This window comes from Cricetulus griseus, unplaced genomic scaffold (assembly GCF_003668045.3).
Source record: "Cricetulus griseus strain 17A/GY unplaced genomic scaffold, alternate assembly CriGri-PICRH-1.0 unplaced_scaffold_2, whole genome shotgun sequence".
NCBI classification, from domain to species: Eukaryota; Metazoa; Chordata; class Mammalia; order Rodentia; family Cricetidae; genus Cricetulus; species Cricetulus griseus.
This window is the reverse complement of record NW_023276919.1, coordinates 4,661,964-4,680,518: the sequence shown is the minus strand read 5'-3', so window position 1 is coordinate 4,680,518 and position 18,555 is coordinate 4,661,964. Positions and strand designations below refer to the sequence as shown.

The 18,555-nt window shown below is 48.4% G+C and overlaps 1 pseudogene; it reads left to right on the top strand.

Annotated features, from left to right (window-relative positions):
- The first annotated feature begins 5,928 nt into the window (after positions 1-5,928).
- Positions 5,929-18,555, top strand: part of LOC113838278 — a 168,916-nt pseudogene continuing 156,289 nt past the window's right edge.

The window sequence follows — 18,555 nt, the reverse complement described above, 5'->3', positions numbered from 1 at the left end:
CAGGTCATACTTTGAAAACCTGTGAAGGACTGAAGAATTAACAAAGAAATAACTTAGAAGATAAACAAACCTCTCACCTTAAGAACAGGGAGACCTGACTTAGAAACCTAACCAAGGTCACAATGACCCGAGCCCCTGGAATTTCTTAGCTGGCAGAAATAACTCCCTTACAAGGCCACAAGACAACCTAACTAAATACCAAGAATTCCTAGAGGGCCACCCTGCCCTAGGGTCATGAAGATAAGAACAGACTATCCCACTGAGTCAGGAGACCATCCAGCCCCAAAGATAAGAGATCTCCAACGGATCTGTGACTCTGGTCACGTACCCAAACCCCTAAAAGCCTATGGTTTTTCTCCTATAAAAGAAGCCTGCTTTAGAGGAACAAGGCTTTTCTTTTGTCTGTCGGACTGGGAGGCCCATTTGCGCAAACATCCTACAATAAACTTACCTCTTGTTTTTGCATCAGCTGGACTGGACATTGAGTGTTTTTTGGGGGACCGTCCGATTTGTGGAGACTCCTCGGTCTGAGGGTCTTTCATTTGGAGGTCCCACCGAGATCAGGACACCCCCAGACTCAATTTCACAGCCAGTTGGAAGTAAGACAGTCTATGTATCTATGTGTATGTGTCTATGTGTCTCTGTGTCTTTGTGTCTTATATTTGGTACAGAGGTGTTCTGAGGAGTTCGTAGTTCGGCCCAGATGAACCTCAAGTCTGAGGGCCATTTGGAGGAGGGATAAGAGATGAAGTCTCACATCTCCGGAAAGGCGGCCGGCCCTGGACTTTGCTTCCCTCCCGCTTTGTCCTGATTTGGTACCACCTGTTTACGGCAGTTTGTCCTGTCTGTTGTATTTTGTTCTGTTGTGCTTGTCATTTGTGTCAATCTCTGCTTCTCCCCATGGGTCAGCAACTAACTACTCCCTTAAGTTTGACTTTAGGTCACTGGCAGGATGTTTTGAACCAAGGACGCACTGAATCAGCAGAGATCCGGAAGAAAAAGTGGCTTACTCTCTGTTTCTCAGAATGGCCTGCTCTCAATACAGGCTGGCCGAGATACGGTACCTTTGACCTCACTACTATCTTACAGGTCAAAACTCGTGTTTTCCAGCCAGGACCTTGGGGCTACCCCGACCAGGTACCCTTATTGTCACCTGGGAGAGCCTGAGCCGTGATCCTCCTCCCTGGGTCAGGCCCTTCCTCCCACCCCCTCTTTCAGGCCCCCTCCTGACACCTCTGCCTTTGCCTGTTCCACTTATCCCTACTCCTTCTGCACCCCCTTGGACTTCTTCCCTGCTCCCCTTGACAGAGCCCCGATCTCCCAACCCTAGGCCCAAAGCCCCTACCATCTTGCCCGATACACAGTAGGATCTCCTCCTCCTGGACCCCCCTCCTCCTTACCCTAATGATGAGCAGGCAGCATCCCAGCTCCCAGCACCTGACCAGAGCCCCCCACCCCCGAGCTCTACTACCGGAGACGCTGGGGACCCGTCGCCACCATCCACCCGACTTCGATCTTGAAGAGACAGAACACTGGAGGGGCCTGACAGCTCTGGAATCTCCCAGGCCTTTCCCCTCCGGTCGATGGGGGAGGGGCGTTACCAATACTGGCCTTTCTCCTCTGTGGACCTTTATAATTGGTAGGCACATAACCCCCCCTTTTCACAGGACCTCCAGGCCTTGACAGGTCTTATTGAATCTATCCTCATCACCCATCAGCCCACCTGGGATGACTGCCAACATTTTCTGCAGACTCTCCTCACAACCGATGAGAGACAACGGGTACTCCTAGAGGCCCAGAAGAACGTCCAGGGGCCAGATGGCAGACCCACCCAGCTCCCAAATGAAATAGATGAAGTCTTTCCCTTGACCAGACCGACAGACTAGGACATCAACACAGCAGCCGGTAGGGAGCGTCACCGTCTTTATCGCCAGACTCTGTTGGCGGGTCTCAAAGGGGCAGGAAGGCGCCCCACAAATTTGGCCAAGGTACGTGCGGTAGTTCAGGGCTTGGAAGAAACACCCGCAGGGTTCCTAGAGCATTTGATGGAAGCCTACAGAATGTATACCCCCTTTGACCCCCAGGCTCAGGATAGGGAAGCTGATATAATCATGTCATTCATTGGACAATCGGCGCTCGACATACATACAAAACTACAGCGTCTTAAGGGGCTACAGGGGTACACCCTTCTAGACTTAGTAAAGGAAGCAGAAAAGATTTTCAGTAAGAGAGAAACTCCCGAAGAAAAGGAAGAAAGATTACGAAAGTTGCAGGAGGACAGGGAAAATGTAAGAGACAAAAAGCGAAACCAAGAGCTGGCTTAAATTTTGGCCACTGTAGTTCAGAGATCAGAACATAGGCCAGGTCAGACAGGAAACCTGGGAGACAAAAGGAGAACAAGAGTGGTGAGAGACCAGAGTGCTTATTGCAAGGAAAAATGTCATTGGGTCAAACATTGCCCGAAGAATCCAAGGCGGAAGCCCACCCCCATTCTCTCTCTGGAAAAGGGAGATTAGGACAGTCAGGACTAGGTGCCTCCCCCTGAGCCCCAGGTAACTCTTAAAGTGGGGGGGAACCCGTAACTTTCTTGGTAGACACGGGAGCTCAGCACTCAGTCCTGACTCAGACCCAGGGATCCCTGAGCATCCGGACTGCCTGGGTCCAGGGTGTCACCGGAGGAAAGCTACACCGATGGACAACTGAACGTAAGGTCCACCTGAGCACTGGACACGTGACTCACTCCTTCTTGCTGGTGCCCGAATGTCCTTACCCCTTATTAGGGAGAGACCTCCTCTCCAAAGTGGGAGCCCACATTCACTTCCATCAGAAGGGGGCCACCATCATAGGAGAGGGAGGACAACCCCTCCAGGTATTGACCGTAAGGCTTGAGGATGAATATAGACTTCTTCTAGAGGATCCCTCACCCCCCTCACCAACCATGGAGTCTAGCTGGTTAGAAAAATATGCCCAAGCCTGGGCAGAAATAGCAGGCATGGGGTTGGCTAAAAAACAGCCTCCTTTAATTATCAACCTCAAGCCCTCAGCCACTCCAGTGGCCATTAAACAATATCCTTTGAGCCAAGAGGCCCGGGAAGGAATCAGGCCACATATTAATAGACTATTACAACAAGGCATCATTAGGCCCTGTCACAGCCCTTGGAATACCCCCCTTCTCCCCATAAAGAAACCAGGTACGGGAGAGTACAGGCCCGTTCAAGACCTGCAGGAGGTCAACCGCAGAACTGAGGACATCCATCCGACAGTGCCCAATCCTTATAACTTGCTGAGCATGTTGCCTCCGAGCCACATCTGGTACACGGTGCTAGATCTTAACGATGCATTCTTTTGCCTCAGACTGAGTTCCCAGAGCCAGGCCATGTTTGCATTTGAATGGAAAGACCCGGAGACTGGGTTTTCTGGCTCACTTGGACATGGCTCCCCCAGGGGTTCAAGAACTCACCAACTCTCTTCGATGAGGCCTTACACCAAGACCTAGCAGTCTTCCGGATCCATAACCCTAACCTGATCCTGTTTCAATATGTAGATGACCTCTCCTGGCAGTGGAATCTGAAAAAGACTGCCTCCAAGGTACCGGGGCCTTACTGCAAAAGCTGGGCGAACTGGGGTACAGAGCTTCAGCAAAGAAAGCCCAACTTTGCAGGGAACAGGTCACCTACTTAGGATACCGGCTCCAGGGTGGCCAGAGATGGATAACAGAAAGCCGTAAGCAAGCTGTAGCCCTGATTCCACCACCCAAGAGCTCCTGGGAAGTTCGGGAATTCCTGGGCAGTGCAGGGTTCTGCTGTCTCTGGATCCCAGGTTTCGAGGAGCTGGCAGCCCCACTGTATCCTCTGACTAAGGCTAGCACCCCTTTTACATGGACAGAGGAGCATCAGAAGGCCTTTGATGGCATCAAAAAGGCCTTACTGTCTGCCCCTGCACTAAGCCTCCCCAACATAAACAAGCCTTTCACCCTTTATGTGGACGAAAAGCCTGGGATGGCAAAAGGGGTCTTAACACTACAGCTTAGACCCTCGAAGAGTCCTGTAGCATACTTCTCTAAGAAATTGGACAATGTGGCCATGGGCTGGCCCCCCTGCCTCTGGATGGTGGCTGCTGTGGCAGTTCTGACCAAGGACGCAAACAAATTGACTCTGGGTCATCCACTCATGGTGATAGCCCCCCATGCGATTGAGGCAGTGGTCCGACAACCCCCCTATCGATGGCTTTCGAATGCACGAATGACACATTACCAGGCTCTGCTCCTCAACCCAGATAGACTGCGATTCAGGGAAACAACATCTTTAAACCCGGCCACCCTCCTTCCGGATGTGGATGCAGAAACGGCTCTGCCCCATGACTGCTGCCTGATCCTGGCCGAGACCTGCGGCACCCGAGAAGACTTGATGGATCAACCACTACCAGTAGCCGAGAACACCTGGTTCATGGACGGGAGCAGTTTTCTGCAAGATGGTATACGAAAGGCAGGGGCAGCGGTGGTGGCCGGGCAGACTACAATATGGACCAGTGCCTTGCCGCTAGGAACCTCAGCCCAGAGAGCAGATCTGATTGCCCTGACCCAAGCACTCAAAATGGCTGAAGGCCGTAGAGTCAATATCTATACAGACAGCTGCTATAACTTTGCTACAGCCAAAGCACATGGAGAAATTTATCGGAGACGGGGACTTCTGACTTCAGCACGAAAAGACATTAACAATAAGACTGAGATCCTAGAGCTCTTGCAGGCTTTTTCTCTGCTACGAAGATTGAGCATTATACACTGCCCCGGACACCAGAAGGGAAATGACCCAGTGGCTAGAGGGAACCGAATGGCCGATGAAGAGGCCAGAAAAGCAGCCTTGGGGCCACAAGTCCTCTCCCTAAAGACCTCTGATCCAACCTCATGTCAAGGATTCGAATACACGGACAGCAACTTAGAAACAGTTCAGAGTCTGGGGGCCAACTATGACCAGGAGGCAAACGTCTGGCGCTACCAAGGAAAAATTCTGTTGCCCCAGGGGGCCGCTAAGGAACTTTTGTCACAACTACATCGATGGACCCATCTCGGGCACAAAAAGCTAAAAACCCTTCCACAACAGGAAGAACAAACCTACTATATCCACAACCTCAATGCTCTCATCCAACAGATCACCAGCACCTGTGCCCCCTGTGCAAAGGTGAACAGGATGGCTCAAGCTGTCTGAGGGAACCAGGGTTAGAGGAGAACGGCCAGGGGCCAACTGGGAAGTTGATTTCACCAAAATCAGACCCGGTAGCTTTGGGAACAGGTACCTCCTGGTTTTTATAGACACCTTTTCAGAATGGACTGAGGCTTTTCCTACTAAGCATGAGACTGCCCAGGTGGTGGTCAAGAAGATTCTTGAAGAGATCTTCCCGAGGTTCGGACTGCTTAAGGTAATAGGGTCCAATAATGGACCTGCCTTTGTCTCCCAGGTAAGTCAGCTGGTTGCCAAAACATTGGGGATCAATTGGAAATTACATTGTGCATATCGCCCCCAAAGTTCAGGTCAGGTAGAACAGGCAAACCGAACAATTAAAAAGACCCTGACCAAATTAGCCTTAGAGACTGGTGCTAAAGACTGGGTGCAGCTCCTGCCCATGGCCCTTTTTAGGGTTCGAAATACCCCCTCTGTGCATGGGCTCACACCTTTTGAGATTTTGTTCGGAGGACCCCCACCCATTATGGATGTGGTCCCTGCTGATCCTAACCATTCCGTTGACTCCCCATCCCTCCAGGCCCGACTATGCGCACTCCAGATTATTCAAAACCAGATCTGGAAACCATTGGCTGCAGTGTACCAGGCCGGAAACCCTGCTGTACCTCACCCATTCCAGATTGGGGACTCTGTATACATCAGACGCCACCAGTCTAAGACTCTTGCGCCTCGCTGGAAGGGCCCCTAGACCATGCTTCTGACCACCCCCACGGCACTAAAGGTGGACGGGATCGCAGCATGGGTCCACGCCTCACATGCCAAGAAGGCCAACACCAGCGAGAATTGGGTGATGAACAAGACCCCAAAATGCAAGCTACAGCACACTCAAAACCCACTCAAGATAAAACTTTTACGCAATGTTTGATTATTTCACTATGCTCAATGCTTTTCCATTTCTCAGCCCTAGTTAAAGGAGCCCCACATGCCCCCCAGCAGCTAACTTGGCAAGTGATTTCCCAGACAGAGGAGGTCGTCTGGTCAGTCACTAGCCTCCAGCCCCCCAGTACTTGGTGGCCTACACTCACCCCCGATTTTTGCCATCTAGCCGCAGGTCTAGAAACCTGGGATATCCCGACTATAGGGGCAAATGAGATGACAACCAACATGGGTAGAGGAAACCGCCAATTTGGCTGTAGTAATAGGATAACACAGTGCAAGCTAGCCAGACTTGATTTCTCTGTGTGTCCCCGGGAGGGGCAGCCCCAGGGCTCTGGGTGCGGGGGTTATACTGAGTATTTCTGTGCTAAGTGGGGTTGCGAAACTACCGGGGATGCTTATTGGAAATCCAGCTCCTCCTGGGATCTGATAACTATCAAGTGGAACTACTCGCAACCCCTCCAATGTAGTCCCCACAGTTTTGGGGACTGGGAGCGAACTTGCAAAGGAGCTCTTTGCCTCCCTCTAAAAATTAGCTTCACTGACGGAGGGAAGGCAACCTATATGGCCTGGCTAACCAGAAAAACTTGGGGTTTAAGTTGGCACATGACAGGAACAGATAGAGGAGTCATATTCAAGGTCCGGTTGCTGATACAGAGCCCTACTCCACGGGCGATAGGGCCTAACCCAGTCCTTAGAAACCTAGGAACCCCAAAGCTCCCCCAACCTAGAGCTCTGGCTCAGGTCATTACCCTGGTGCCAACCGCCACCAGCCCCTCCCTCTCCACTGCCTCCCAGATAGAAAATATTCCATCTACTAGACAGCGAACTTTTAATCTGGTCAGGGGAGCCTTCTCTGCCCTTAACTAAACCAGGCCAGATATCACTAACCCTTGCTGGCTATGCCTTGCTTCTGAGTCCCCCTACTATGAGGGCATAGCCACCCTAGGGACATTTAATAACACCACTGATTCATCTCAGTGTGATTGGGGGGCACACCATAAACTAACTCTTACTCAAGTCTCAGGAATGGGTACCTGCCTAGGCCCTGTTGCCCAGTCTCACCAAGACCTTTGTAAACATACCCTCCCACAGCCTATGAAACCCACCTACCTGATACCTAGTCCAGGCCTATGGTGGGCCTGCAATACTGGGCTCACCCCTTGTATACATATAGGAGCCCTCAACCAAACCAAAGACTTCTGTGTGCTGGTCCAACTGATGCCCCGTGTATTGTACCATCCAGCGGGCTATCTGGAGGACATGTATGGTTTTCATCAGACCCGATATCAAAGGGAACCAGTGTCCATAACCCTAGCTGTTCTGTTAGGGATTGGGGTCACCTCAGGGATTGGTACTGGGACCGCGGCCCTGGTCCAAGGACCACAACAGTACAGCGAGCTCAAAAATGCCATGAAGGCAGATTTAAAGGAATTAGAAAAGTCAATAACCAGCCTGGAGGAATCACTGGCCTCCCTGGCAGAGGTAGCCCTCCCAAACCGGAGAGGACTAGACCTATTGTTTCTAAAAGAAGGAGGAATCTGGGTTGCCCTCAGAGAGGAATGCTGCTTCTATGTAAACCACTCAGGAGTAATCAGGGACTCCATGACAAAACTCAGAGAGAGATTAGCTAAAAGGCAGAGGGAGGCCGAGGCTCAACAAGGATGGTTCGAAGGATGGTTCAATAGGACCACATGGTTGACTACCCTAATTTCCACCCTGGTAGGACCCCTGTTCATTCTCCTCTAACTCCTGACACTTGGCCCTTGTCTCCTCACTAGGCTCCTACAGTTTACACGTGAAAGGTTATCCATCACTCAAGCCCTCGTCCTAACTCAACAGTACCACACTGTGCCAAGCTCTGAGGTCCCTGATGTTTCTTCTAACCTGAATCTGTAAGTTTTTTTTTTTTTTTGGAATCAAGAACGCATCTAAGTATCAGCTGCTGGCAACAGCCTGGTCCTATGGACCGTGAGGCCCAGAGAGGCTCAGACTATAAACCAGTCGTGCTGCTGCGGACACTCCTGAATCTTCAACAGTTTGACAACCAGCTGCTTCTCCACTGCCTGAATCCCCTTTTCTTTTGACTAACATTACTATTATTAATTATTGTTTGTTTCAAACCAGAGTTTCTTGTTATAATAGCTGGGGCCTGACTGCTCTGAAATTCTATTTATGGATTAAATGGGCCTCAAAATCAGAAATTCTCCCTGCCTCTGCTTCTGGGGTGCTAAGATTAAAGAAGTGTGCCAACATGAGCAAACTTTACAATATTTGCTTTTATTTTCTTTGTATGTGTGCTTTGCATGAATGTACATATGTGCACCAAATGAGTACCAGATGCACAAGAAGGCAGAAGAGGGCATCAGATTTCCAGGAACTGGAGCTATAGACAGTTGTGGACAAACATGTGGATGCTGGGAATGGAAACTTTGTCCTCTAGCAAGAGCAGCCAGTAAGCACTCTTGAACACTGAACCATCTCTACAGCACTTTTTATTATTATTATTAACAAGAGTTCTATTATTTAACCTAAAGTCACAATTTTCATCCCAATTACTAGTGCAAAAATTCTTGAACTGTGCCAGTACACTGACTGCCATCTCACAATGCCAGGTTTACCTTGAATTTCTATTAAAACATACTGGCAGTCTAATGTGTTAGTACATGCCTTTAATCACAGCAATTGGGAGGCACAGGCAGGCATATTTCTGAGTTCTAGGCCTAGCCATGTCTATAAATCAAGTTCCAGGGGATATTTAGAAATGCCTCCTCCTAAACAAAATAACCCATTCTGCCAAGCCCATGCCCACCCTTACCCCACCCCAACCCTGTCATCCCCATTCCCATCTGTAACCCCACCCCAAACTCCTCCAAACAGTACCCTTCCCTAGCCCCACACACACCCTAACCCCACCCCCACACTCTCATACTCACTCCCATATCTACCCTCCCTACTTTCTCCCTCCCCACTTACTCGTCTTCCAATCTCAATGTATTTGTAGATTCAGGTCTCCACCAAGGCTCCACAGTACTGTCCATCCATCTCATGAAGCCAGTTTTCTAAAGACAAAGAAATATATTAAGGTTAGATTTCTTTAGACACCCCAGGAAGTAGCAAACTTGAGTTCTTCTGCCCGACTATCTCAATCTCAGTACAGATTTAAGTCAGTGCCACCCATCTGCATGTCATGGCACTATGCTGGGTTTACTTTTTGAGGTAGGGACAGGGACAGTGTGTCTCTACGTATCTCCAGCTGGGCTCAAACTATCTATCCTCCTAAATGTGCCACCTTCTGGACCATCCATTCTGCCTCCATCCAGATTTTTTCACCCCCCTACTTCCTCTCTCTTGCCCTTCCCATAGTTCACCCAGATCTGACAGTACAAGCAACTGCTTGACACAATGCCAGGGGCCATGCCAGATTTTTAGTTTCTTTTCTCTCACTCTTCCTTGCTCCTACGCTTTCCTCCCCTCCTCTATCCTGTTCACCTCTCTCCCCTTCCTTATCCTTCCCTTCCTCCTTTCTCCATCCCTTGCTTTTGAGACACTCAAACTGGGGAATCTAATGCCCACTCATCTCCAGTTCCCAAAACCAAGCTTACAAGACTGTGACCCGAATGTACTGCCAGCCACGCCACTGTGCCAGGCTCTGCAAGGTTTCATTTTCTATGAAGAAAAAAAAAGTGTTTCTCTATATTACCCTGATAAGTCTAACTAAACGTTGTGAGCCGCGTACCCTCGTTAGCTCTCTATACATGAAAGTAGCCGTTACAGCCCTGCCCCCAACACAGATGCCCACCACCTCACTGTGCCCACTTTCTCTGGTAATCAATTATTTTCAAGACAGGGACTCCTATACAAGTCAACAAAAGCTAAAACTCACAATTCTCATACCCTCAGGCCTCCGCTTCTCAGGGCTGGAATCACAGGAACATTTGAACACACCCGCGTGTAAGCTCTCGTCCTGCTACCTCAAAAGAGACTTCTCTGCCTGATCAGCAGCTCAATATACACACCCGGAGTGGGACTGATTCTCGAGATACTTGTACTCTCATGATCTAGTGTCTCCACCAATCAGTGCTGTGTTAATACTCTTGTGTCATCCTGCTGCCCGCCCTTCAGCAAGGGGTTTGCAGCTTTGGCAAGGTTTCTCTTTCTGATCTCACGAGATTTGTTCCCTCTGCATTTTTCCATTTCCCTGTAATGCGATTACACTCCTGTGCCAACACAGTGCCGCTTAGCCACCACATGATTCTTTCCAAGGGAAATCGCTCTATAGATCCCAGGTCATGGTTAAACTTGACATCCCTAGACATTTGCTCCCTTCCACTCAGAATGATGGCATTATATATGTATAAACACCACCAACCTGTGTGACACTCTGCCACCTTTACTTTTATTTTTGAAGCAAGATTAGGGTTCTCTTTAGCGCAGGCTAGGATTGAACTTGGAATTCTTACATCCTGCCAACTCCACATATCAATGTAGGCATCATAGTACTAAACCTTAAGCGATGTTTCTCTATATAGCTCGAGGAAGAAACTTGGAACCATCTCTTTTGCCTGGACCTACCTGTATTCTGCCTCCATTTATAAATGATCTGCCACCCCAAAGCACAAAATTAAAAAAAAATGATGGAAAATATTAAAATTTGGAAAGTATTGGTTTTTACTCTCAAATCCTGACTTAGTGAATAGTTTAACATTTAGGTGGTATGAGAATTGAAGAAAGTATACGTAGACAGTGTCAAACAATATTGCTAGGGAAGTTAGACATGGGGTTATATAAAAATAGAGAACTCTGCTTTCAAGGACAAATTGGAATTCATATAATAAGGCAATAAAAAAGGTAAAACTGAACTACCATTTGAAAAATACATAACAGAATTTCAAAAAAGCCAATACCTCCACCTCCACCATCAGAACCCTCTTTTTCCACTTAGCAAGGCAAACTTCTCAGCTGTGGCCTTGTGACTCTTAAAAATGTTGAAGTTTCTTATCTACAATATTCAGGTGCAAATTATTTCTTAAAGAAGTACAAAGTCTAACAGTCTCATTTGGTGTGGCTCAAGATCTCTTCCCCACAATGAACAGCTCTGAATATGACCCATGGTCTCCTTAAGAAAACCAATTCTCTCCTCACTAGTGAGGACCACAGTCTGCAGAAAGACTAAATGTTGATTGTCCTGGATTCAGAGAAAGAACTATGTATCCCCACCTACTCAGGACCTTCAAGTACTGTGGTAGTCAGCTAAATGGTGAGGAGAATGATTTCCTGATATAAGCTGCTTACTTTGTTTCAAAAGCAAGAATCACATTCTACCCCATATATTGATTTGCTGGTCTTAAAGAGCACAATTTGGAAAATAGCTAAGGGCTATGGTTCGACTCTTTTCTCTCTCCTTGTTTGAAAAAAAAAAAGTAAAGTTCCCAGATCCTGAGATCTAAAATACTGGTAGAGCCACAATAATCATTTTGAACTACAAAGTATGCAATAAGGCAGTCTTTTTTTGGGATTTTGTTTTTTCCTTTGTTGTTCCTTTTAAAACTTGGTACTTAATTTAGTACTTTACATGCTAAGCAGGTACTTCATTAATGAGATATACCCTCAGTTTAACAGTTGTTTGTTCATATTTCTCCTATCCTATTAATTCTAGTATCAGCCAGCTTTTACGTTGGTCTCTGCTGCCTAAGGTCAAAGGACAGGAATCTAGTAGTAGATTCTGAAGGTTTGTCTTCTTCTTATTTTTGAACAGAATACAGTTTTAATAATTAATTCCACTGGAAACTTTTACAAGCAAATCATGTAAATTGCTTATGGCAGCTTTTTGCCTCAAGTCATAAAAGCATACTGACAGAATGTGGAAAACCGGGCAACAATAATTAAGTAGATAAAAATGAGTTTTAAAACATGTTAGATATAATTTAAATGTATTTCCAAGGGCAAGAGTACATATATAAAATTATGTTATATCACAATTTGTATTCTATAAATGATATAATAACTTACATGACTGTACTATATGATTGCTATAAAGCACATATAGGTATTTTTGTGAGCCCTCATCTGTCAACCAGCTCTCATCTCTCACCTCAGCTCTCATCTGTCACCCCAGATCTCATCTGTACCCAGCTCTCATCTGTCACACAGCTCTCATCTGTGACACAAACTCTCCTCTGTCATCCAGGTCTCATTTGTCACCACAGCTCTCATCTGTCTCCCAACTGTCACCCAGCACACATTTGTCACCAAGAACATATCTGTCACCCAGCTCTCATCTGTAAAACAGCACACATCTCTCATCTCAGCTCTCATCTGTGACCCCAGCTCTCATCTGTCACCAGCTGTCACCTGTCACCCAGCTAACATATGTCAAACAGCTCTCAACTGTCACCCCGCTCACAAATGTCATCCCAGCTCTCATCTGTAATCCATGACACATCTGTCAACCAGCTCTCATTTCTCATCAGGCTCTCATCTCTCACTCAGCACACTTCTGTCACCCAGCTGTAATGACTCACCCCACTCTCATCTATCACTTAGCTCTCATCTGTCACCCAACACACATAAGTTACACAGCACACATCTCTCACCCAGCTCACATCTGTCACCCAGCTCTCATCTATCACAAAGCAATCATGTGTCAAACAGCACACATTTATCACCCAAATCTAATCTGTCACCCAGTTCACATCTGTCAGCCAGCACACATATGTTATCAAGCATTCATCTGTCACTCCAGCTCTCATCTGTCACCCTAGCTCTCATCTCTCACCCAGCACTCGTCTATCAGCCCAGCTCTCATCTGTGAGCCCAGCTCTCATCTGTCACCCAGCTAACATATCTCACACAGGTCTCATCTGTCACTCCAGTTCTCATCTGTCACTCTAGCTCTCATCTGTCACCCAGCTCTCATCTGTCACTACTGCTCTCATCTGACAACCCAGGTCACACATGTCACCCAAGACTCGTCTCTAACCCCAACTCTCATCTGTCCCACATCTCCCATCTGTCAACCCAGCTCTAATATGTCACCCAGCTCTCATCTGTCACCCCAGCTCTCATCTGTCACACAGCTCTCATCTGTGACACTAGCTCTCCTCCATCACCCAGGTCTCATTTGTCACAACAGCTCTCATCTGTCACCCAGCTCATATCTGTCAACCAGCTCTCATCTGCCACGCAGCTGTCACCTGTCACCCAGCTAACATTTGCCACACAGCTCTCATCTGTGACACCAACGCTCCTCTGGCACCCAGGTCTCATTTGTCACCCCAGTTCTCATCTGTCACCCAGCTCACAACAGTCACCCAGCACACATCTGTCACCAAGCACGCATCTGTCACCCAGCTCACATCTGTCAGCCAACACACATATGTTATCCAACATTCATCTGTCATACCACCACTCATCTGTCACCCTAACTCTCATCTCTCACCCAGCACTCATCTATCAGTCCAGCTCTCATCTGTGAGCCCAGCTCTCATCTGTCCCCCAACTCTCAACTGTCACCCAGCTAACATATCTCACCCAGGTCTCATCTGTCACCCAGAACACATGAATCACCCAGATCTAATCTGTCATCCAGATCTCTTCTTACACCCTGCTCTCATCTGTCACCCAGCACAAATCTGTCACCCAGACTTCATCTGTCAACCAGCTCTCACCTCTCAACCCAGCAGTCATCTATCAGCCCAGCTCTCATCTGTGAGACCAGCTCTCATCTGTCACCCAACTCTGATCTGTCATCCAGCTAACATATCTCACACAGCTATCTTCTGTCAGTCCAGCTCTCATATGTCACCCTAACTCTCATCTGCCACTCAGCTCTCATCTGTCACTCCTGCTCTCATCTGTCAAACCAGGTCACACACGTCACCCAAGACTCATCTGTCACCCCAGCTTTCATCTGACACACATCTCTCATCTGTCCCCCATCTCTCATCTGTCACCCAAGCTCTGATATATCATCCAGCTCTCATCTGTCACTCCTGCTCTCATCTGTCACACAACTCTCATCTGTGACACTAGCTCTCCTCTGTCACCCAGGTCTCATTTGTCACATCAGCTCTCATCTGTCACCCAGCTCATATCTGTCAACCAGCTCTCATCTGTCACTCCAGCTCTCATCTGTCTCGCAGCTGTCACCTGTCACCCAGCAAACATCTGCCACACAGCACTCATCTGTGACGCCAACTCTCCTCTGTCACCCAGGTCTCATTTGTCACCCCAGCGCTCATCTGTCACCCAGCTCTCTACAGTCAGCCCGCACACATCTGTCACCAAGCACACATCTGTCACCAAGCTCTCATCTATAAAGCCACACACATCTCTCACGCCAGCACTCATCTGTGACTCCAGCTCTCATCTGTCACCCAGGTCTCATCTATCACCCCAGTTCTCATCTGTCACACAGCTGTCATCTGTCACACAGCACACATCTGACACCAAGCACACATCTGTCACCCAGCTCTCATCTGTCACCCAGGTCTCATCTGTCACCCAGCTAACATATCTCACACAGCTCTCATCTGTCAACCTGCTCTCATCTGTCATCTAAGCTTTCATTTGTCACCCAGCACACATCTGTCACCCAGCTCTCATTTGTCATCACGCTCTCATCTGTCACCCATCTCTCATCTGTCACCCAGCTAACATATCTCACACAGCTCTCATCTGTCAACCTGATCTCATCTGGCATCTAAGCTTTCATTTGTCACCCAGCACACATCTGTCACCCAGCACTCATTTGTCATCCCGCTCACATCTGTTACACAGCTCTCATCTGTCACCCCAGATCTCATCTGTCACCCAAGCACTCATCTGTAAACAAGCTCTTACCTGTCACCCAGATCTCTTCTGTCACCCAGCTCTCATCTATCACCCCAGCAATCATCTGTCACCCAGCTCTCATCTGTCACCAAGCACTCATCTGTAACCCAGCCCACATTTATCACCCAACTCTCATCTCTCACCCAGCTCACTTCAGTCACCTAGCTCACATTTGTCAGCCAGCAAAAATATGTCACCCAGCTCTCAGCTATCATCTGTCAACCAGCTCTCATCTGTCAACACAGTTCACACATGTCACCGAAGACTCAGCTATCAACCCAGCTCTCATTTGTCACATATTTCTCATCTGTCCCCCATCTCTCATCTGTCAATCCAGAATATATCTGTCACCCAGCTCTCATCTGTGACCCCAGCTCTCATCTGTCACCCAGCTCTCATTTGTGACCCCAGCTCTCATCTGTCACACAGCTCTAATCTGTCACCCAGCTATCATCTGTCACTCCAGCTCTCATCTGTCACAGAGCTCTCATATGTGACACCAGCTAACATCTGACACACAGCTATAATCGGTAAGACCAACACTCCTCTGTCACCCAGGTCTCATTTGTCACCCAGCTCTCATCTGTCACCCAGCTCATATCTGTCACACAGCTCTCATCTGTCACCCCAGCTCTCATCTGTCACCCAGCTCTCTACTGTCATCAAGCACATATCTGTCACTCAGCTCTCATCTGTAAACCAGCATACACCTCATCCCAGCTCAAATCTGTGAAACCAGCTCTCATCTGTCACCCAGATGACAACTGTCAACCAACTCTCATCTATCCCCCAGGTCTCATCTCTCAGCGCGGCTCTCATCTGTCATCCAACTCTCATCTGTCACCCAGCTCATATCAGTCACCCAGCTCTCATCTGTCACTCCAGTTCTCATCTGTCACCCAGCAGACATCTGTCACCCAAGACCTCATCTGTCAACAAGCTCTCATTTCTCAGCCCAGTTCTCATTTGTTAGCCCAGCTCTCATCTGTCACCCAACTCTCATCTGTCACCCAGCTAAAATATCTCACACAGCTCTCACCTGTCACTCCAGCTCTCATCTTTCAACCAGCTCTCATCTGTAACCCCAGATCTCATCTCTCACCCAGCTCTCATCTGTCACCCAGATCTCTTGTGTCACCCAGCTCTCATCTGTCACCCAGCACAAATCTGTCACCCAGACGTCATCTGTCAACCAACTCTCATCTATAAAAACAGCACTCATCTATCAGCAAAGCTCTCATCTGTGAGACCAGCTCTCATCTGTCACCCAAATCTGATCTATCACCCAGCTAACATATCTCACACAGCTCTCTTCTGTCAACCAGGTAACACAGATCACCCAAGACTCATCTGTCACCCCAGCTTTCATCTGACACATATATCTCATCTGTCCCCCATCTCTCATCTGTCACCCAAACTCTAATATGTCATCCAGCTCTCATCAGTCATTCAAGCTCTCATCTGTCACACAACTCTCATCTGTGACACTAGCTCTCCTCTGCCACCCAGGTCTCATTTGTCACACCAGCTCTCATCTGTCACCCAGCTCATATCTGTCAACCAGCTCTCATCTGTCACTCCAGCTCTCATCTGTCTCGCAGCTGTCACCTGTCACCCAGCTAACATCTGCCACACAGCTCTTATCTGTGACACCAACTCTCCTCTGTCGCCCAGGTCTCATTTGTCACCCCAGTTCTCATCTGTCACCCAGCTCATATCTGTCACCCAGCTCTCGTCATTCACTCCAGCTCTCATCTGTCAAACAGCTCTCATCTGTGACACCAACTCTTCTCAGTCACCCAGGTCTCATTTGTTACCCCAGCGATCATCTGTCACCCAGACCTCATCTGTCAAACAGCTCTCATCTCTCAGGCCAGCTCTCATCTGTGAGCCCAGCTCTCATCTGTCACCCAACTCTCATCTGTCACCCAAATAACATATCTCACACAGCTCTCATTTGTCACTCCAGCTCTCATCTGTCACCCTATCTCTCATCTGTCCACCAGCTCTCATCTGTCACCCCAGATCTCATCTCTCACCCAGCTCTCATCTGTCACCCAGAACACATGAATCACCCAGATCTAATCTGTCACCCAGATCTCATCTGTCACCCAGCACAAATCTGTCACCCAGACTTCATCTGTCAACCACATTTCATCTGTCAACCAGCTCTCATCTCTCAACCCAGCACTCATCTATCAGCCCAGCTCTCATCTGTGAGCCCAGCTCTCATCTGTCACCCAACTCTCATCTGTCATCCAGCTAACATATCTCACACAGCTCTCTTCTGTCACTCCAGCTCTCATCTGTCACCCTAACTCTTATCTGTCACAAAGCTCTCATCTGTCACTCCTGCTCTCATCTGTCAAACCAGATCACACACATCACCCAAGACTTATCTGTCACCCCAGCTTTCATCTGACACACATCTCTCATCTGTCGCCAATCTCTCATCTGTCACCCAAGCTCTGATATGTCATCCAGCTCTAATCTGTCACTCCTGCTTTCATCTGTCACATGACTCTCATCTGTGACACTAGCTCTCCTCTGTCACCCAGGTCTCATTTGTCACACCAGCTTTCATCTGTCACCCAGCTAATATCTGTCAACCAGCTCTCACCTGTCACTCCAGCTCTCATCTGTCTCGCAGCTGTCACCTGTCACCCAGCTAACATCTGCCACACAGCTCTCATCTGTGACGCCAACTCTCCTCTGTCACCCAGGTCTCATTTGTCACTCCCACTCTCATCTGTGACTCCAGCTCTCATCTGTCACCCAGGTCTCATCTATCACCAGAGTTCTCATCTGTCACCCAGCTGTCATCTGACACACAGCACACATCTGACACCAAGCACACATCTGTCACCCAGCTCTCATCTGTCACCCAGCTCTCATCTGTCACCCAGCTAACATACCTCACACAGCTCTCATCTGTCAACCTGATCTCATCTGTCATCTCAGCTTTCATTTGTCACCCAGCACACATCTGTCACCCAGGACACATCTGTCAACAAGCTCTTACCTGTCACCCAGATCTCTTCTGTCACCCAGCTCTTATCTATCACCCCAGCAAGCATCTGTCACCCAGCACACATCAGCTCTCATCTGTCACCCAGCACTCATCTGTCACCCAGCTCTCATCTGTCACTCCCACTCTCATCTGGCACCCAGCTCTCATCTGTCACCCCAGATCTCATCTCTCACCCAGCTCTCATATGTCACCCAGAACACAAAAATCACCCAGATCTAATCTGTCACCCAGATCTCTTCTGTCACCCAGCTCTCATCTGTCACCCAGCACAAGTCTGTCACCCAGACAAAATCTGTCAACCAGCTCTCAAGTCTCAACCCAGCACTCATCTATCAGTAAAGCTCTCATCTGTGAGCCCAGCTCTCATCTCTCACCCAACTCTGATCTGTCACCAAGCGAACATATCTCACACAGCTCTCTTTTGTCAACCAGGTCACACAGGTCACACAAGACCTATCTGTCACCCCAGCTTTCATCTGACACACATCTCTCATCTGTCCCCCATCTCTCATCTGTAACCCAAGCTCTAATATGTCATCCAGCTCTCATCTGTCACCCAACTCTCATCTGTCATCC